The following is a 22784-nucleotide window of genomic DNA, read 5'->3' on the forward strand; positions in this document are numbered from 1 at the left end:
TGCTGCCTTTTCGATATTCTGGAATATATCGTGGACGAATTGTTTGAACGATATTGCGGTTATATCCCTGCTTGACAGCTTTTTTGGCGAAACGTTAAATGAGTGAGTGAGGTCGGTTTACCGCCGCTTCGAACAGGATTTCATTACTAAACTGACGGGAAAAAGAAAATATAAACTGGTTGGTTTGTCAAAGGCGACTATACTTGTCGCAAGAGGCGACTAACGGGATCGGGTCGTCAGGCTCGCTGACTTGGTTGATGCATGTCAGATACTCATGATGTCAACCACTGGATAGTAATTTCAGTAATGTTCTTGCAATGTCACGGAGGGGGACACCAAAAATTGGCTTCACACATTGTACCCGATTTGGGAATCGAACCCGGACCTTGTACGTGACCAGCTTGACTACCTTCCCGGGAAATGTATGTGACACGATGACACATAATCTGGTCACACATTGTAATCCTCCAATTATCAGTTGGCGAAGTTCCCGACAAGAATGTTTGTTTGTTGGTTGGTTGGTTGTTTAACGCCGCACTCAGCAATATTCCAGCTATATGACGGCGGTCTGTAAATAATCGAGTCTGGACCAGACATTCCAGTGATTAATATCATGATCGATCCACGCAATTGGGACCGATGACATGTATATACCAAGTCAGCGAGCCTGACCACCCGATCCCGTTAGTCGCCTTTTACGACAAGCATAGTCGCCTTTTACGGCAAGCATGGGTTGCTGAAGACCTATTCTGCCCCGGATCTTCACAGGGGAGACAAGTATGGGTTGCTGAAGACCAATTCTACCCGGATCTTCACGGGTCCCCGACAAGAATGAGGACCTGTCCTTTTTTTTAAAAAAAAGGTATCGTTAGAAGGACGTCGTTATAAACGTTTCAAATTTACTGTATTGCCTCCCTTTGAGTCACAAGCGACATCACATCCCAAGTTATGCGGTTAACAGCTAACGCCGTACCACTTCACTTTGTTTTCATAAGCACGTTCGTATTCACAGCACACCGCGCAAACGCACCTCAAAATGCCATTCGATTTCATTACAAATCGTGCCTTCTTGGAAACAAACCTAATATCAATTTTCGTGTGTCACTTGGCTTAACCAGTGACAGACAGCGTGAATAGAATAAGACCAAGACAAAAACATGTTCCACAATCGCGACTTTCCTCCTCCAAATATTACTAATCATCACATTTCTAACACGGCTGGACGTCGGCTTTCGGTGGCTGTTTGCCGAACGTGATATGTCGGTCTCTAACGCATTCAAACCCACGCTTCCCAAATCAACCGAAATCGGATTTGTTTAGATATTCCTAGGTTAGGCTTATTAAAACAAATTTCCTTTTTCTCATGGACAGCCCGTCCCTAATCTTAGTTTCCTATTGTTTAAGTACTGTTGGGAACCGATTCTTCAACTCAAAATTCGTTTTCTTTTTATTCCGACTTTTTTTCATATCGAACCGCAGGTGGCGTGACCAAACAGATCACGTGATACATTAGATCAACTGGGTGGTCAGGCTCGCTGACTAAATCGATGCATGTCATCTTGTCCCAGATGCGTATATTGATTCGCATGATGTCAATCTCTGGATTGTATAGTATAGACGCGATTATTTACAGGCCGTCATACCTGGAATATTGTTGGAATATGCTTGCCGTAAAAGGCGACTAACGGGATAGGGTGGTCAGACACGATTGATGCATGTCATCGATCCCAATTGCGTGGATTGATGCTCATGATATCAATCACCGGATTGCCTGGTCCAGACTCGATTACCGCCGTCATATAGCTGGAATATGGCTGAGTGCGGCGTGAAACAACAAACCAATTTCAGTCGAAACAAAAATATGTTTAAACCATTTTAACTTAACATGCATACATTAAACATCTTCACCTGAATTGTACATTGATAAGAATATGTACAATTTTACATTTTAAACCTTATAACCTTACATACATAAATAAGTTGATGAGTGTTCTCCTTTGTCCTCGATTTATTTGCCTGGTACCGGGAGCGTCAACGAACCGTGTCTGATCCCTTACCGTCTCGGGAACGCAAAGAGGAGCTTTTCTCCTAAATGTCATATTTGGAGCTCCCGGGCCGACGCGCATTCAGCCAAGTATACCAAAAATTATTAGGGTCTCTCGGATGACCGGCAGTGTCAGGATTTGAACCGGTCCGTCAGGCATGTTCTATATCGCTGTAGGGAGCTTATGAATGCGATATGTGACACACTTTTGGCAGCACGTAAACAGATACAAATTAGAATTCATCACGTCAACCCAGAGAATAATCTGTCTCGAATATATGCAGAAACAGATCCCAGAGTGAGTGAGTGAGTATGGTTTTACGCCTCTTGTAGCAATATTCCAGCAATATCACGGCGGGGGACACCGGAAAATGGGCTTCACACATTGTACCCGGAGTCAGAGACCATCTATTATATGGTCTCTGCCGGAGTATAATTATCCAGATCGTCTAATTTCCTAAACCAATTAATACCCACATTGTCTAATTACTGGTCAGCCCAGATTGCTCATGATCTCAATCACTGGATTGTCTGGTCCAGACTCGACTATTTATACAGACCGCCGTCATATAGCTGGAATATTGCTGAGTGTGGCGTTAAACAACAAAGGAACGAACGTGTTAGTAAATCAATGGCTCTCAAGACTGTTGATTCAGGTCGGAAGTGGTACCCAACAACCTAAGCTGGTCGTAAGATGGCCATGCTCGTCGACTTTGTAACTTGCGTGTCATCGTACCCCGAGCGTTCTTCATCATATCAACCACTGCATGGACTTAATTATCCACAGGCCGCTGTCGTGTATCTCACACACACATAGGACCGCCTCCGTGGTCTAGTGGTAGAGCGTCCGCCCGGAGAGCGGAAGGTCCAGGGTTCGATCCCGGGCCGCGTCATACAAAAAGACGTTAAAAGATGGTACTTGTTGTTACCCTGTCTGGCGCTCGGCATTAAGGGGCTAAAACAAGGACTGGTCGGCTCGGAGTCAGTATACTGTGTCTGAGTGGGGTATTCATGTTAAACTGCGGCATGGTATCTCAGTGAGCTAGCACTATAAATCGGCATCAGTCCGGACTAGTACAAGCAGCCACACACACACATACACGTACATGCACGTCGCTATATAAGTGCAATAATCTTGGACGCGACGTTAAACCCAATTTCACCTCACCTCACCTCACCTCACACACATATAGCCTCCAAACGTTATCTGGAACCCTGATTACGACCGGCATCGTGTCTACATCAGACAAACCTGACCTTTAGGATAGAGGTTGAGCCGAGTTGGAAGGAATATCTCAACGTTCATCGCCAGTTTTTCAGTCGCCTTGTCAAACCAAAGTAATTTTCTTGGAAATCAATCCTTTTTTCCCGCTTCCAAAAATACAGTATCCGCAACTTAAACCAGTTTTAATCAAATGGCCATGTGTTGATAGGGACAGGTACCTGATCGACCCAGACTGTGACATGATGGCGTATTTCATAGGCGTGGCATTGCCCACTTCTACGTCACATAGGTAGTCCTTGGCTTATGAAAGATCAGCCATGGGGATCTACATTCGCGCACGAACTAATCGGATAAAAGGTTTTCCAACTTAATAATTACATCAAGAGTGAATTGGCTTGAGGGACCCACCTTCTGCCGGAGGTCTGGAAGCTTTTTTGGACAGATTTTCTTTTCGCCTTTAACGCCCAATGGAATATAGTTCGCGGATAATCGAGACATATTTTTCTCTGTCGTTGACGTCTTAATTTACCAGGCTACTGATGGTAAATTTGAAAGCCTATGGTGTAAGCAAGATGTGTCCGTTACGTGGGACACCCCAACAGCTGCTTCAAGACAAGCTATTCTTTTCTTTGGAATGAGCTTGGCACATGTATTTTTTATCGGTGCTTTGGAGTGAGTGATGTATGGAGTGATGTTTGATAAAGACTTAATTGTTGGCTGGGGAAGCTGGTTGTACGGAAGCCTTTTAGGGCCATTTGTTTTTTTATTTTTTTCGATACTGTTTGAAATTTCAACTTAGTGTCTTGAAATTTCAAGATAGTATCGAATTTTTTATTTTTTTTAAACAAATGGTCCTAAAAGGCTTTCGTAGAATCTCTAAATTTCAAGATTATTCACTTCAAACGTATTTTTACATCTTAGGATGTTAACTTATTATCTTGAAATTTCAACTTTGCATTTTGAAATTTCAACTTTGTATCTTGAAATTTCAACTTAATATCTTGAACTTTCAACTTCTGTATCTTGAAATTTCAACTTGATATATTGAAATTTCAAGATAGTATCGAAAAAAATATATATATAAAAATGGCTCTAAAAGGCTTCCGTATGGTTGTCCTGAAACAGTTTATGTCCAGGTGAAAATATAATAGTACGGCTCCTACTTATAAGATCTATAAGTACTGAAAAATGTAGAGTCTCAAAGAACCACAAACACACGCATACCCTTTCAGAATTGTAAATGGTAGGTCGCCAAACAAGTTACATCTCAACACAGAGACCGCCTCCGTGGTCTAGTGGTAGAGCGTCCGCCCGGAGAGCGGAAGGTCCGGGGTTCGATCCCCGACCGCGTCATACCAAAAGACATTAAAAGATGGTACTTGTTGTTACCCTGTCTGGCGCTCGGCATTAAGGGGCTAAAACAAGGACTGGTCGGCTCGGAGTCAGTATACTGTGTCTGAGTGGGATATTCATGTTAAACTGCGGCATGGTATCTCAGTGAGCTAGCACTATAAATCGGCATCAGTCCGGACTAGTAAAAGCAGCCACACAAACACATACACGTACATGCACGTCGCTATATAAGTGCAATAATCTTGGACGCGACGTTAAACCCCATTTCACCTCACCTCACCTCAACACAGAAATAGTTAGTGAATATATTTTTACGACGATGTAATCAAACTCCAAGCAATAAAATTGAGGCCTATAATAACCAAGTCTGGACCGGAAAAAAAACATCACTCGTCAACACGTTCATCACTTGTCATAAATAACCGGTTCGGGGAAACTCGTGCTGTAAATAAACCCAACCGCCGACCTTCCACAACTTGATTTATTACAGAATTATTTTTATCGACGTGAAAATTGGCAACTCAGTCATCCCTGTCGCGGAGACCATTTCTCCCAGCTTCTTCCTCGTGTACCAGTCTTGGATAACATCCATGATTGGTGAGTAACGATCTCCGAGTACCGTTATCCCATGCTTGCCACAGCCGACGGAGCGACTTGCACTGGCTATACGTGAGGTTGAGGAATGGGCACCGTTGGATAGATATGGCACAAGACAGGATCTGAAGACTGCCGGCTTCGACATGCGTTATATCGGGATAAGCCCACTACTCCATCAGACAAACTACGCTCTTTCTGACATGAGTGCATTTCAACGCCTAATTTAACAATGTATCAGATATATCACGGCGTATCAGCTTGATGCTGGAGAATAGCCGAGTTGTAGGCACTGGGGGGATGTGTGTGTTGGGGGTGGGGAGGGGTTGTCTGCAAACCAGATATTTTTAAAGCTATGAGACTAAATATGTTTTGATAAAAAGCACATTACAAGAATGTATTTTTTTGTGGCAGATCTTTTTTTCTTCAGTCTGAAGCATAATTATGTTTGTCTGAGGCTGGTTATTTTTTCGATAAAGTCCCAGCCCTTGTGGTATAAAAGAGCGAATCTATAGCTAGTACTTGAACCTTGATCAAGTTTGTCAATATTGCAGCTGTATGATCGCACCCTGAAACTGATCGAATCTGGACCAGACAATCAGGTGATAGATATTGCGAGCAACGATCCACGACGGGGGGGGGGGGGGGGGGGGGGGGGGGGGGAGATAGTCACCGAGCATGACCATTCCATTCCATTTGGCCCCCCTCTTACAACCAGAATACATTGCTGGAGACCGATTCTCACCAGGGGCTTGTATGAAATTGAATGCGCAATTTCTCAACTGTAGCCAATGCTGTGATTACCATTAATGTATATACCAAGGGGAATTTCTACATGAGGCTTATTGCATTCACACAATCCCCAGTCAATGTGTTGAATACATTACCCATTGAACAAACGATATTGAAACCGTTTCTCCATCTTACTACTGTATATCTTACAGGAAATATGTATAAAATGTATAAATATGCGTAAGATTCCTGAAAATGTCAGTATGTGTAATGTCCTTTTCACTCAGTAAATATGCAATTTCCTGAAATTTGAAGGTGAAAATTATTCATATTTTCTTAAATCATTTTAAAGGACCATGAAAATGGTGCATTGGCAATCCTGGCTGGATCACGTGTCAGAGCGTCTCAGAGCGTCTATGCGGGTCTTTCATCCATTTGTAGAACTTTCGCGGGTGGTCAGGCTCGCTGACTTGGTTGACGCATCTCATCGATCCAAAATGCGTGGATCGATGCTCATGATGTCAATCACTGGATTGATTATCCAGACTCAATTATTTACATACCGCCGTCATAAAGGTGGGATATTGCTGAGATTGGCGTAAATTTTCAAACTAAACAGTGTAGAACTGAAGATTCCGGGATAGAATAGGTCTTCAGCAAGCCATACTTGCCGTAAAAGGCGACTATGCTCGTAAAAGGCGACTATCGGGATCGGGTGCTCAGGCTCGCTGACGTGGTTGATGCATGTCATCGTATGTCAATTGCCTAGATCGATGCTCGTGATGTCAATCACTGGATTTTCTGGTCCAGACTCGAATATTTACAGACCGCAGTCATATAGCTAGAATGTTGCTGAGTGCGGCGTTAAAGAACAAACAAACAGTGTAGAACTTTTAAGTAGTACTTCAGGATATATGTATTATTTTCACAATCAATTTCAAGGGAAATGTATAATTCCTAAAATACATATTTACTAAGTGAATCGGATATTACGCTTATTTCCTGATTATACATTTTTCCTATAAATATCTACGTCTCAAACGACCTTTGCCTTATTTACCAATATTCCCGCAATATCAAAATGAGGACATACCAGCGATAGATTTCAAACCTTGGTCCTTTGTGAGGAATCGAACCCGGTCCATCGGGGTGACGTGTGAACGTTTTTACGTCTCGATTACCCCATTGCCCCATACGGTACTACAAGAATGAGTATTTCCTATACAAAATTAAGTTACACTGATAGTTATCTGATTTGAAATGGTTTAAACAATGATTTAAACTGTCTGTACTTCGCATAAATTGTCTCAATGACATTCCTCGTGATAAATTCACCAATAAATGAGTGGGGGTTTACGGCAAGATTTTCGAGGTATGTATGTTGGCCCGGTGTAGATCCCAAGTCACAATCCTGTTTTGTGGACATTCATTTAATATAAGATCGAGAGTTTGGGAAATCGATTATTTTCTAAATTCCACTTACCTACTAATTTCCTTTCACATTGGATCCGGGGCAGAACAGCTCTTCAGCAACCCATGCTTGCCGTAAAAGGCGACTATTGTTGTCGTTAAAGGCGACTAACGGGATCGAGTGGTCAGGCTCGCTGACTTGGTTGATACATGTCATCGTATTCCAAATGCGTGGATCGATGCTCGTGATATTAATCACTGGATTGTCTCGTCCAGACTCGATTATTTACAGACTGCCGTCGTATAGCTGGAATATTTCTGAGTGCGGCGTTAAACAACAAACCAACCAACCAATGACATTGATGAGAAAAGTGGTCTTTATATAGTTTGATGTCACACTGAGTACATCAATCTCACTGTGCACACATCCACAGGTGTAACAATGCCTTTGAACTTATGTTAATTACCTGTATGTAAATCATATCTCACCCGAGTGCCTTTTGATATCAGATCCATGATAATTACGGATGTCAACAGTGACAAATTGATGAATGTAACTTACTTTATGCTGTGTCGGGCCGCCAATACATTTTCCACTAACGATTCCCCAGTATCACAAATGTACAGTCAGCGTTTTCCCGTCGTGTCATCGGTAAGCCTTACACGTGCATCTTTTACTTCATCTGAATTATAATTGCCGTGCTGCGGAGGAATGTTTGGAGATCTGCCCAACATGCTCGATAATGACATGAATAATCATGTGTAAAAAAGGCTACAATATTCAAAGCCTCAGTAAAGCTTTCAAAAAGTGTTATGGTAGACATGGGGAGAACATTTCCAAATTTGACGCATCAGTGGCAAAAATGATGTCCGATTTTTATTTTGACTTGTACCATATGTTCCCGTGTTTTTTTTCAGGTGAACATTGACTTGCCTTTGCATGTGTTTGTGACGGTTGCCACCGGTAAGGCAGCATATGCTCATTTTTTTGCGAACATTTAATATGTTTTTATTTCATGGTGATTCACAACACATGCTCATGATAAAGTCGGAATCGTTATCAGGTTTGTTGTTATATTAAAATGTACATTATTCATCTAATTCGTCAAGCAGAAACAAAACCAATCGTCAAATTGAAGTATCAAAACGACGCAATGACCTGTCACTACCCCACATGCATGCCCCTTTTTGCACACAACAATTATTAGGACATGGACAAATAGACTCATATGGCTATCCTTACTCGGGCAGGACTGTTCTTTGCTATAAGGAGGCAGAATAAGTGAGTGTGTGTCGCAGCTGTCGGCTGTAAGGAGGCAGAATGAGTGAGTGGGTGTCGCAACTGTCGGCTATAAGGAGGCAGAATGAGTGAGTGTGTGTCGCAGCAGTCAGATATTAGGAGGCAGTATGAGTGAGTGTGTGTCGCAGCTGTCTATAAGGAGGCAGAATGAGTGAGTGTCGCAGCTGTCGGCTATAAGGAGGCAGAATGAGTGAGTGTGTGTCGCAGCTGTCGGCTATAAGGAGGCAGAATGAGTGAGTGTGTGTCGCAGCTGTCGGCTATAAGGAGGCAGAATGAGTGAGTCTGTGTCGCAGCTGTCGGCTGTAAGGAGGCAGAATGAGTGAGTGTATGTCGCAGCTGTCTATAAGGAGGCAGAATGAGTGAGTGTCGCAGCTGTCGGCTATAAGGAGGCAGAATGAGTGAGTGTGTGTCGCAGCTGTCGGCTATAAGGAGGAGGCAGAATGAGTGAGTGTGTGTCGCAGCTGTCGGCTATAAGGAGGCAGAATGAGTGAGTTCGTGTCGCAGCTGTCGGCTATAAGGAGGCAAAGTGAGTGAGTGTTTCGCAGCTGTCAGCTATAAGGAGCCAGAATGAGTGAGTTAGTCGCAGCTGTCGGCTACAAGGAGGAGGCAGAATGAGTGAGGTAGTGTCGCAGCTGTCGGCTACAAGGAGGAGGCAGAATGAGTGAGGGAGTGTCGCAGCTGTCGGCTATAAGGAGCAGGCAGAAATAGTGAGTGTGTGTCGCAGCTGTCGGCTATAAGGAGGCAGAATGAGTGAGTGTGTGTCGCAGCTGTCGGCTATAAGGAGGCAGAATGAGTGAGTGAGTGTGTGTCGCAGCTGTCGGCTATAAAGAGGAGGCAGAATGAGTGAGTGAGTGTGTGTCGCAGCTGTCGGCTATAAGGAGGCAGAATGAGTGAGTGTGTGTCGCAGCTGTCGGCTATAAAGAGGAGGCAGAATGAGTGAGTGAGTGTGTGTCGCAGCTGTCGGCTATAAGGAGGCAGAATGAGTGAGTGTGTTCCGCAGCTGTCGGCTATAAGGAGAAGGCAGAATGAGTGTTTGTGTCGCAGCTGTCAGCTAAAAGGAGGCAGAATGAGTGAGTGAGCGTCGGAATACGTGCGTGAGTGAGTGAGCGTCGGAATACGTGCGTGAGTGAGTGAGTGCAGAATGAGTGAGTGAGTTGGATGTACAGTCGCTTTGGACAGTACTGCAGTCATAGCAATGCAACATGATCAGAGTAAAGCTTATTTAAAGGTTCAAAATAGAAGATTAAATGTTTTTTAATCCTGGGCGTCAATCATTTTTTAGCAAAACAAATGGGATGATGGCTCGCTAAACAAGGTTGCCCCATCCTTTCAAATACAAAACCCAATATGTCGTGACAAATATAGCCAGTTCCCCTAACACAACAACCAGGAACATCAACACATTCAAAACACCTCTCTCCCCCCCCCCCCCCCCCCCCCCTCCCACACACCAATTTGCTGTTCCAAAGTTATGTCATAAATCTATCGCTGGTATGTCCTCATCTTCATATTCCGGGAATATTTGTAAATAAGGCAATATATGCGTAATATCCGATTCAATTCGTAAATATGTATTTCAGGAATTATACATTTCCCTTGAAATTGACGGTGAAAAAAATACATATGTCCTGACGTACTACTTAAAGGTTCTACACTGGTTGGTCAGCAATAGTCCAGCTATATGACAGCGGTCTGTAAATAATCAGCAAGTCTGAACCTATCATAATTTATAATCCAAGTCAATTTCTAAAATCATTTTGAAGACTTACCTTCTCAGTCAACCTGGAACCAAATCCAATTCGCAAGAGATGGAGACACTAGCTATAGTTTGGAACACTATACAAGTCCGTTGTCATGACAACGACATCCACAAAGCTACTGTGACAATACTTTCACTCCGAACACGTGTGCCATGTATCCACGATAATTCCAGTCATGTTAACAGAATGAGTATCGGCAAGTATATCAACAGAACATCTATATTTACGATAAATAGTCTATCGATCCCAAACCACTAACAACAATTAGTTTCACTCGTCAGGCATACGCTCTTAAACCATAGTCAGGAATGGTCTAATGAAAAATGTACGACAGTCATGACGATTAAGCTAATTGTGTATTACCTTTAGTATTAACGGTACAGGAGGATGAAGATAGTTATCCATTGTCAAGCCGTGAAAAACTGCGCAAATATATTTAGTTTCCTGAAGCCTCCTGTTTTATTTGCAATGAACGTTTGGAGTCGTGTCAATGTCAATCGATTTCAAACAATGGAGATAAACGGTGCGAGACGCTTAAAAAAATACACGTAGAGACATTGTGTTTATTTCTTTGTTTGTTTGTTTGTTGTTTAACGCCGCACTCAGTAATATTCCAGCTATGTGACGGCGGTCTGAAAATAATCGAGTCTGGACAAGACAATCCTGTGATTGACATCATGAGCATCGATCCACGAAATAGGGATACGATGACCTCCCGATCCCGTTAGTCGCTTCTGACGACAAGCATGCGTTGATAAAGACCTATTCTACCCCGGATCTAGAAACATTGAGCGTGAAGTCGTGTGTTTGTTCTTGTTTGTTCATGTGACGATGTTCCGTGGGAATTCTGGGTAAGAATATAGGTTCCTAGCAACATGTGCTGTGCGACTAATTGGATCGCCTGTCAGGTTTGTTGTTTAATTGGATCGCCTGACAGGTTTGTTGTTTAATTGGATCGCCTGTCAGGTTTGTTGTTTAATTGGATCGCCTGTCAGGTTTGTTGTTTAATTGGATCGCCTGTCAGGTTTGGTGACTTGGTTGATTGCAAGTCATGATAGCGATGATTGTTCAGAATATCAATCACTGGATGGTCTGGTCCAAATTCCAAGATTTACAGGCCGCCGTCACATAGCTGAAATACTGCTAAGAGTTGCGTTAAACAACAAACAAACCAAAAATCATGTGACACCTTCAGGTCATGTGACCGCCTGTTTAGGAGCAGTTAAAATCAATATGTATGTCTCCGAAGTATTGATACACCACATGCCAAGACGAATCCATGGGCCACATATCAGAGTTTCGAAAATAGGGTGCGTAAGTCCCACTTCCTTCAAAGTATGTTTCATTTTCCTGGATTTTAATAATAGAATATTTGTTGTTTTTAAAATGCTTTGGCTTAAAATGTCTAACAATCGCCAGTAGCCAGAGGGATGGTGTAAATCCTGCTGGGGAACCATGCAGGAAGCAGATGTACCGTAAGTCCCCATGGCCCCTGGTATGGTGGCCTTACTTTGGTTGATGGTGATCTCTAGCCCAATTTTAAAATGTATTGTTGAGAATAGTCATTTTTTTATGGTAACATACTAGTTTTAAATCTATATCTGTGATAGTCTAGTGATTTTAATGTCCTTTGTCAACAGATTTTATAGTCCATATTTATATATTATTTCTGTACAACTTGATTTAGTCACGATATGGCTGAAATACTCCCGACGTGACTGTAAATCTTAACTCACTCGCTCTAAAATAAAATACCATTTTGCGGAGACGTTGTATACAAATGGGTTCCAGAATTAAAACGGGAGGTGTTATTATTCCTTAAGTTTTATTTGTTTGTTGTTAACGCCGCACTCAGCAATATTCAAGCCATATGACGGCGGTCTGTAAATAATCGAATCTGGACCAGACAATCCAGTGATTGACATCATAAGCACTGACATCGGCAATGAAATATGATCTTGAACTGACAAAAATCGTGAAGGGATTAAGGAGCACTTGCGTCTGGGTTTACAATCACACACACACACACAAACTTTTCTTTATCGGACACAAACTTTTGAAGTACTCTCTTATGTCATCCTACAGCAAAATAAACATTTACCGCCCATTTCTATTGTAAAACATCCTTTCTAACAAAACATAGTTACCGATAACCTTACAATACCATGGCGCAGATAAAAGATGTGTGATGCATTCTGCTAATTAGTTTCAATATTGATTTGGCAGGCGAGTTGTCCTTTTTTATTAACACGCACTATTAGAGTTTCAGCTGTCTCATGGCAAGCAGGAAGACGGTGCGGTTTCCAACAGCGCTAATACAAACTTGCAGCCAGAATGCGCACTTCACGGCAGATGACCTTTGCTACGCATGCGCAAATCTGTACCGGAACGGACTATTTTCGCATTGACGCTATCATCCCGTTCTATGATTTAACAAAAAGAAAATAGAACTTTTATTTCCGTAACCATTTTTCATCCAGCCGTAAATAAAACTTTAACATCTTATTTATATGATCAAAATAAAAGTTAATACATTCAGCGGGCTGCGCACCGAACACTCCTTGGGAGCTCCGTGCGTAGGAATATGTTCTGGCCCCTCTCATGGCCTTTTTTGCGACCGGGTTCCGTCTTAGCGCAAACGGGCATACCTAAAACAATTGTCAACTCGTTGCGTAATGGTTCACATATATTTCCCCATATATTATATATATTTCAGATGCAATTAAAAGCACATCGGGACATGCGGAATTATACAGTATGATTGAACACATTTAACTGTGCCTTTGGTATATTGTAAGAAGCAAGACATATGTAAAATCAAAAAGTATTTCTGACGAAGAACTTGAAATCATACGCGCATTCTGATTGGTTTGTCGTATTTTCGCACATAACATTCATCGATAGGGGGACGAGTCTTCTTGCAGGCTACGGAAAGGGGCGAGTGGTGACGAATGCGAACACTCCTTTGGAGCTCCGTGCGTAGGAATATGTTCTGGACGTGATCGGCAGTCATGACAGGTCACAAGCGGAACTTGGTTTTTGGGTTACAGTGAACGCACCCTAGCGGTATCCAGAGGCACACCTCGCCAAAATATGCTAAAATGTATCAACATCGTACCCCGAGATTCATCTATCAGATGAAGGCTAGGCCTGCTTTATCAAAATAGATCCAGGGCATAAACTTAAACCTATTATATCTGGGGATTCGCGCCTCAAGTTGCAACAGTGTGCAATGAGTCGATAGCGCACCCGTTACGCACCGTGACGCCTATATATACTCTCTCTGTTAATGATTAGATTACACGGACTGTCAGGACTTTCTTAATAAATTAATGATCGTATAGCAAGAGCAGGTTGGAATTCCCTGTAGGCACACCTGTGCAGCTAATTAGTCGTGCGACGTGAAGCACTCACCACACCTGGTGTATATCTATTAATTAACCTAATGGTTGGTTGGTTGGTTGGTTGTTTAACGCCGCACTCAGCAATATTCCAGCTATATGACGGCGATCTGTAAATAACCGAGTCTGGACCAGACAATCCAGTGTTTAATATCATGAGCATCGATTTAACCTAATGTCGGGTGGGTTTTTTTCTTTTCATTTCTTTGAGTGTGTGTGTGTGTGTGTGTGTGTGTGTGTGTGTGTGTGTGTGTGTGTGTGTGTTGGGGGGAGGGAGTGTTTTTATTTCATTTTAGTTTTGGTGTGGGGAGATATTTTGAGGGGTTTTTCAGCGCTTCCAATGAATATTTACTCTGCGTGTGTAAAACATAAGGCAAATGTATTTACGTTCATTATATTATTTTATTATTACTCTGATTTTAAAACTCGCTCACTTTAAATCTAATGGGGTGGCATGGTGGTTCAAGCGTTCGCTCGTAACTCCCGGGTTCGATTGCCAAAGCGGATACAATATCGGGAGCCCTTGTCAAGTGTACCCCGCCTTGCTAGAATACTGCCAAAAGCAGCCTAATACTCAGAATTCAATATTTTAAACTCATTTTTTAGATTTACTACGGCAAGCCGATGCAAGCGGCCCCCTGCATCTGACTTGCATTTCACAATGTATTATGTATGACTTGAGCTGATAGGCAGCGTTGTAGAACGCAGCAACCAATTACTTTAAAAGTCTGAGGCCGGTATCAAAAGCTGACACGGATATCAATACTAATAGCAATATGCATCCACGTCACAGGTCACGTCGTAAACATCGTCGTAAGTCACGGGAAGGATGCAGCTGCTGCATGGGAATAACGCGGGCACTTTAGTGGGATTATTGGATTATCGTCGAACGTTGGGATTAATTATACATGGACGCAACATGTCGCCCACATCTTACACGTCACCCACCAACAATGTTTATTTTATTCGAACCCTTAAAAGCATCTTACTTGTTAATGAAGTTACCAACTAGCATCCACTTAACTGTTGACAAAAGACTTTCCAAATTTACCATTGCCGGACAGAATGTCGGAAACTCTTCTATTTTAGAAGACCGCCTCCGTGGTTTTGTGGTAGAGCGTCCGCCCGGAGAGCAGAAGGTCCGGGGTTCGATCCCCGGCCGCGTCACACCAAAAGACGTTAAAAGATGGTACTTGTTGTTACCCTGTCTGGCACTCGGCATTAAGGGGCTAAAACAAGGACTGGTCGGCTCGGAGTCAGTATACTGTGTGGGGTATTCATGTTAAACTGCGGCATGGTATCTCAGTGAGCTAGCACTATAAATCGGCATCAGTCCGGACTAGTACAAGCAGCCACACAAACACATACACGTACATGCACGTCGCTATATAAGTGCAATAATCTTGGACGCGACGTTAAACCCAATTTCACCTCACCTCTATTTTAGATGAGTATTACTTTTTAAAATGCCAGGTTTAATTGCAGAATGAAATAAGTTTCTGTAAAAATGTTTTCACGACCAAACTTCCTCAAGATGAAACGAATACACAATAGTGACAAAATCAAAGACATAAATCAGTATGCAGGAATCATATTGCAATATAATAATTAAAGAATAACTGTTATATATTACTGACATATTAGAGACCGATTGTGACACATATTGACATCGCATTTTACGTCCAGGCGCATATAGAGTTGTGTTTGGCGAGACAATCAATGTAGATAACGTATACAAATCGCATAATGATAAACCGTTTGGCGCCCATGGCGTCGGTCAACAATCACTATTTACAAAGGACGCACAAATACGAATGTGTTCATCTTGTTGTTGGATGAGGGAGGATTTCCTACGCCAGATTTGATCTTTTTAATTATCATTTATTGGACGAGGTTTCATATGATCTGCGTAATTTACAAATAAAAATGCAAACCTTATATAAACCGTGATGAAAGTTATCAAATTCAAGATTTCTTTAAAAATATGCATGTTTTTTTGGATTCATGGCAATGCTCTATAATGGTATGACTAATATGTATAGAAAATGCTGGTGTTTAAAGGGTAAAGGGGGGCGGGGGCGTTTTATTATATTTGAACATGACAAAAAATTTGACTCAGATAACTTTGTAAAATATATGTAAATGCTTTAAACATATATGTAAACTGTGCTTAGTAAGAATGCAGAAGCTCGAAAAAGTTTCCTTAAGATCCTCTCGCCTCTTTTAGCATTATGGTTTAAACAATATTTTTATTTTCAGCAAAATGGATTAGTCAACAGACGCAATGCCTATTTAACAACGTCTCCGACACAAAACTATTTATATAATATATCACAAGACACAGTGGATAATAAAAGGTTCGACATCAAATATATATTAAAGTACAACAAATGTTTAACATATTTTAAAGGCTTTTAAAGTGTTTTGTTAGGGTAACATATTCAAGAACGGATTCGATTAGTCTAATATTAGTTTCAGATGACAGAGTTATATTTCCAAACAACACGGTTTTTATTCAATAACTTTTTTATATAAAAGAAACAATTTGATCGAATATCCGTATATCTTTGCATTGATATGAATAATAAGGATTACTAATGAGACCCGTGAAGATTCGGGGTAGAATAGGTCTTCAGCAACCGATGCTTGTAGTAAAATGTGACTAAGCTTGTCGTAGGAGGCGACTAACGGGATCGGATGGGCAGGATCGCTGACTTGGTTGATGCATGTCATCGATCCCAATTGCGTGGATCAATGCTAATGCTATCAACCACTGGATTATCTGGTCCAGACTGGATTATTTACATACCGCCGTCATATAGCTGGAATATTGCTGAGTGCGGCGTTAAACAACAAACAAACAAATCGTAATAATGACCACAACTATACTTAGGATCAGTAACACCAAAACGGCCAAACTTGTGTCCAACTAGGTCACTACAATTGAGTCTCTTTCTACAGAGGATGATTTGATTTTTTCTAGTACCATAACATTGATATAAAGGGTTACATTGCTGATAAAAAACTAGTTTAGCCGTATGTTTATATGTGTACTACGGAAGCCTTTTAGGGCCATTTGTTTTTTTAATTATTTTCGATACTATCTTGAAATGTCAAGATACTAAGTTGAAATTTCAAGAAACTAAGTTGAAATTTCAAGATACTATCTTGAAATTTAAAGATACAGAAGTTCAAATTTGAAGATACTATCTTGAAATTTCAAGATATTAAGTTGAAATTTCAAGATACTAAGTTGAAATTTCAAGATAATAAGTTAACATCCTAAGATGTATAAATATGTTTGAAGTGAATAATCTTGAAATTTCAAGATCCTATGGAAGCCTTTAAGGGCCATTTGTTTTCTAATTTTGTTCGATACTATCTTGAAATTTCAAGATAATAAGTTGATAGTATCTTGAAATTTCAACTTCTATATCTTGAAATTTCAACTTAGTATCTTGAAATTTTAAGATAGTATCTTGAAATTTCAACTTAGTATCCTGCAAGTTTAACTTAGTAACTTAGTATCTTGAAATTTCAAGATAGTAGCGAAATTTCTTTTTTAAAAACAAATGGCCCTAAAAGGCTTCCGTAGTGTACTTAATTATGTCAGAAGTCCATGATTTGGTAGGGTAAAGGTTAATTCACGGGCATGGTGAGGAGGTTATCGGGATGTGTTTTATGATAATCTATTGACACAAGCTGATGTTCATGGGAGATGTACACTGTACCGTACAATCATATGGCAAAAAAAGATGTTGGGAAACAGACTGGTTCATAATTTGTAAGGATAAGATTTATGGATGAACAACTTCTTTATTACAATTAGGAGCGACGTTTCGGTGTAGGTTCTAACACCGTTATCAACACAGCAAAGAAAGTGTAGGTTTCTGTTATCTGCATTTTGCATTTTGTTCACTTAAGTGTGAAACACATAAAAAATTATCTGAAAATTACCAAGAAATTTGAAGGTTGCTGAAGGTATCTGGAAGGTTTCCGGATAACGGAAACCTACACTTTTGTTGCTGTGCAAGTTAGTGATGCACCACACGCTCTCATCACATTCATCAGTCTGCCAATAAGGGTGTTAGAGCCTACACTGAAACGTCGCTCCTAATTGTAATAAAGAAGTTGTTCATCCATAAAACCTATCCTTACTTAGTACTCCAACTTCTAATTGCCTCTCAAAGAAGTGGTTCATAATTTGTTTTTCACTTAAAATTGGAAAAAGAACATTTTCACTCATTCTGCCATCCATATTGTCCACAGTCCAAAACCTACAAATGTTACAAGTTGTAACATATAACGCTTAAATTGTATCCAAGACGATTAGTCAAATGACGTCTCTATTCGAGGACTTATCTAAAGCGTCCGATTCCGTTAATATAATTAAACACTGGAAGCTGCGAAGGTAATATCTACTAATTTTATCACAGGTAAAAGTCATGGAAGAGATATCGTTGTCTGTAAAATGGCAGTATATACTAGTACGATTTTTTTACACGTGATGTGAACAAAAAGATTTGAAGGAAAACTTGCTTGAAGATTAGTAGCTATAAAATCCGGTATATATGTACCATGAAGTGTGTTGTATGACACCACACTCGGCAATATCTCGCCTATACAAGGACTGTAAATAATCGCGTCTAGACCAGACAGTCCAGTGACTGGCATCATAAGCATCTTTCTATGCCACTGACAAACGATGACCTGCATCAGCAATCTGAGAACCGATCTCACGTGTCGCCTCTTACTTCAAGAAGGGTTGCTGAAGAAAATTTCAAACCCGATTTTCACGGGGGCACAGAAGGACATTCATTATCTGAGACTGATATTATGAGCAACCATTTACTTTGTCGGGGTAGGATGAGACGGCATGTAAATAATTAAGTCTGGATAGGACAATCCAGTGATTGATATTATGAGCAACGATCCACTTGGTCAGGGTACGATGACATACAATCAACCAAGTCTGACCGCTGAATCATTAAGTCTCCTTTTATGACACACAAAGCTGGTTGAGGACCTATTCGACCCCGAAATTCCAACGGATACGACGAAGCCGTTGCTAGTTATGCTGCAATCTACACTGGTTTACAGACACGCTAGCCAGACTGCTTCGAATGAATGTGACAATGGTGCCAATCTCATCTGACACGTGAGCGGGATTTCCTTCACTGGAGGCTGCTTCTCCGATGGACATTGACAACGAGTCCAAACAGTGTACAAAGAATTAGACTGAAATTGACAAGCACGTAACGACGATGTGGATTAACGCGACACGAGAAGTGTAACAGGCCATGACATACTGGCATCAGCGTCGGAATCGGCTAGACCTGTTCTAGCAGAACGTGCCTCTTTGGAACAATAACAACAACCAATCGATACCGCTCATCAGCGGGATACAGCCGCTCCAGGCTCCAAAGGATTGATGATGAATTATGAAACAAGCGTTAACTTACCGTATCATATGTCACAAAGTCTACATCGGGCCTGGTCTCCGTGAACAACCTCTGTCCACAAACGCCTTTCAAGAATGACCACAAATCTCCCAAATCCCGACTTCCCTGGAAGTGAGATCGTTGCTAGGCAACGCATGGAAAGCTCGGTAAGAGAGCGAGGCAGCGTCGCGCTGTGTGCTCTTCAGTGAGTCGGTGCATACGAATAAGGTCAATAAAACCGTATTATTCGTTTCTCGTTCGATTTGATGGGCTGTAGGATACAGTGATTGTGGACGTGATGGCAGGTGTGTCTCTAAAGTGATTTATCGCGCCGTTACTTGTCGTGATTCGAAGGGCCGTTATCGATTTATCGGATTCAATCATAAGGACGGTGTAGACACGGTTTTAGACAAGGCGAACATGGCATTACACGCTCCAATGACTCAAAGAGGGTTCTACATGAGCTTCCTGTGTGTACGGTGTGTACGGACCGATGTGCGTGTCAGACGAAACAGATTTTATAATTGTTCACCGATGAGGAATTCAATTATTAACCACATAGCCTTTTCTGTGAGGGAAACTTAAAGAGAGTGGATTATTGTTTGTTGTTTATTTGCGTTGTTTGATTTTGGTTTTTTCTTTGTACTATTTTACCCTACGTGGTCAGGCGAATTAGAGACCATATACCGATATATGCTGTGAGTGTATAGGACCCGTGAAGATTCCGGGGTAGTATAGGTCTTCAGCAACCCATGCTTGACGTAAAAGGTGACTGTGCTTGTCGTAAAAGGCGACTAACGGGATCAGGTGGTCAGGCTCGCTGACTTGGTTGATGCATGTCATCGATCCCAATTGCGTGGATCGATGCTCATGATATTAATCACTTGATTGTCTGGCCCAGATTCGATTATTTTCAGACCGCCGTCATACAGCTGGAATATTGCTGAGTGCGGCGTTAAACAACAAACAAACAAACAAATCTGAGTGTATAGAGCTTCTGCCAGGAAAGCGGAAAGTCGATGGTCCGAGCCCCTGGCCGCGTTAAAGGATGGTAATTGTTGTTACCCTGCCTGGCGCTCGGCATAAAGGGGATACAACTAGGACCGGTGGGCTAGGAGTCAGTGTGCTGTGTCTGAGTTCTACCTTATTTCGCAGGCTATGCCATTCGTAGGGTGCAGATTCCAATGGATACAAGTCATGACTTCTGACCCGCCTGTTCATAATTCCAGCTGCACGAGGCGTGGTTAAATGAGGACGCATGGTCCATTACAAACACGTGTACTTTTATGGATTTTTACTTATTTAAAAGATAAGTAAAAAATAAAGTTCCCTCTCAGTAATGAAACCAGTCACGAGAAACGTGTATATGTTTAACTGGCCTCACGTTGTGCAACAGCTGAACAATTAAAAATGCCAGAACTATCGTCAACACAGAAACATTGTACAGACAACCCAGGAGGCAACAGCGCCCGATATCACACAAATACTTGCAAGGGTCTCTCAAATTGGCAGATTGTCTAGCAGCATGTTTGCCATAACAGATTGGAAAGGTTTTTATGGGGCCAATAGTGTTATATCCTCCATCAAAGGATTTTCTCAAACACGGTGTGGCGTTTTGTGAAACGGAACACAAACTCAAGTATTATCATTGGAAAGAAGATGCGCGGACAACAAGATCTTGTTTTTAATTCGTGTACGTTTATTTCTTGATTACTCTCAATAACTTGCATAAAAGGTTTATATTTAAATGTTCTGCATTAAGGATTGAAAACATCTAGTTGAACGATTATGTGGGGAAAACTTCATTCAGCCGTACACAGTATCAATCCGCAATTATATAACTCTATCTTCTATGGGGGCGGTCGGGTAGCCTAGTGGTTAAAGCGTTCGCTCGTCACGCCGAAGACCCGGGTTCGATTCCCGACATGGGTACAATGTGTGAAACCCATTTCTGGTGTCCCCCGCCGTGATATTGCTGGAATATTGCTTAAAGCGGCGTAAAACCATACTCACTCACTCACTCACTATCTTCTACGTGTACTTGTGGCAACACGCACCAACCACTCGCCAAGCCGACAGCCCATGAACCAGGCGAAAGATATGCAAAGTAATACATCACACAGAATAAAATGTAATTTTGTTTGTTTGTTTGTTTGTTTGTTTGTTTGTTGTGTAACGCCGCACGCAGCGATATTCCAGCTATATGACGGCGGTCTGAAAATTAATCGAGTCTGGACCAGACAATCCTATCATTGACATCATGAGCATCGATCCACGCAATTGGTCAACGATGACATGCACCAACCAAATCAGCGAGCCTGCCCACCCGATCCCGTTAGTTGCCTCTTACGACAAGCACAGTCGCCTTTTATGACAAGCATGGGTTGCTGAAGACCCACTCCACCCCGGGTCTTCACCGGTCTAATAATAATTAATAACAGCGACCACAGTCATTGTAGATGTAGACATCGAGAATTATATATCATTTAACAAATACTCACCTTTGAACATTTGATTCTCTTTGTTACGACACTGGCCGGGTACCGCCTGGAGAAAAACGGGTAAGGCGACAAGCTAGACAGCTGCTACCACTTGCAACATGGCTTCGGAGTGTAGAGGAATAGCACAGTCGTTATTAGCAGTCAGACAATTAAATATTTGGAAACAGTTCTGTGCACAGCCTGTGAATGTCAACCTGGTACGCTTTTAGAAACAAAACAACAAGAGCATGTGTATAAGAGAGTGTCTGGCCGATATAACTATCATCACTCTGATTGGTCTATCGCGTTTCTCTCAAAACGCTTGTGGAAGATGCTTCCCGTAGGCTGAAGAAAGATGCGAGCGGTGACTAACGGTTACATGCGGACCTCGATGACAGCAGACAGCTACATCACCTTCTCTCACAGTACCTCCTGGCATTATCGTCGCTGACTAACATCAGAGGACTTCAAAGTAAGCTCTCTAATTAAATGTAGAATCTATCAATGACGACGACACGACAGCACACATTTAGTATTGATTTCTTTGTACCTTCAAAGTTCAGGAATGTATCTTTTTCTCGGAAAATGATTGCGATAGGTTGTACTTTGTCTAGTTAATCACCTTCCATCATTCTGCAATACCAGTACTAGTCCACACCATCCTGCCGCCCACCAGCTTCGTCAAACCACCTACACACTTCGTCAAACCACCAACACACTCCACACAACCGCCACCCAGCTCAATCGCACCACTAAGCCACTCCATCAAACCACCAACCCACTCTATCAAACAGCAAACCCACTCTATCAAAACACCATCTTACTCCATCAAACCACCAACCAACTCCATCAAACCACCAACCCACTTCATCAAACCACCAACCCACTTCATCAAACCACCAACCCAATTCCATCAAACCACACACGCATTCCATCAAACCACAAACCAACTCCAGCAAACCACCAACCAGCTTCATCAAACTATCCATCGGCTCCATCAAACCACCAACCCACTCCAACAAACTACCAACCCACTTAGTCAAA

At 41.8% G+C, this 22784-nt stretch overlaps 1 protein-coding gene across 3 annotated transcripts in view; it reads right to left on the reverse strand.

The window, feature by feature from the left end:
• The window catches only part of LOC124140790 (galactoside alpha-(1,2)-fucosyltransferase 1-like), a 36036-nt gene extending 14058 nt beyond the window's left edge, over nt 1–21978 (reverse strand). Inside the window, exon 1 of one of the 3 annotated variants that reach the window (XM_048395781.1) lies at nt 21762–21978. The gene's annotated coding sequence lies outside the window, so the exon portion shown is untranslated. Of the gene's footprint in view, nt 1–10427; nt 10578–19281; nt 19463–21761 lie in introns of those variants that run through there. The other 2 variants (XM_048395780.1, XM_046508560.2) reach the window with 2 other exon arrangements.
• Nucleotides 21979–22784: the final 806 nt, after the last annotated feature.

The sequence above is a fragment of the Haliotis rufescens genome, unplaced genomic scaffold, assembly GCF_023055435.1.
Source record: "Haliotis rufescens isolate VD_foot unplaced genomic scaffold, xgHalRufe1.0.p SCAF_141, whole genome shotgun sequence".
Classification (NCBI taxonomy): domain Eukaryota; kingdom Metazoa; phylum Mollusca; class Gastropoda; order Lepetellida; family Haliotidae; genus Haliotis; species Haliotis rufescens.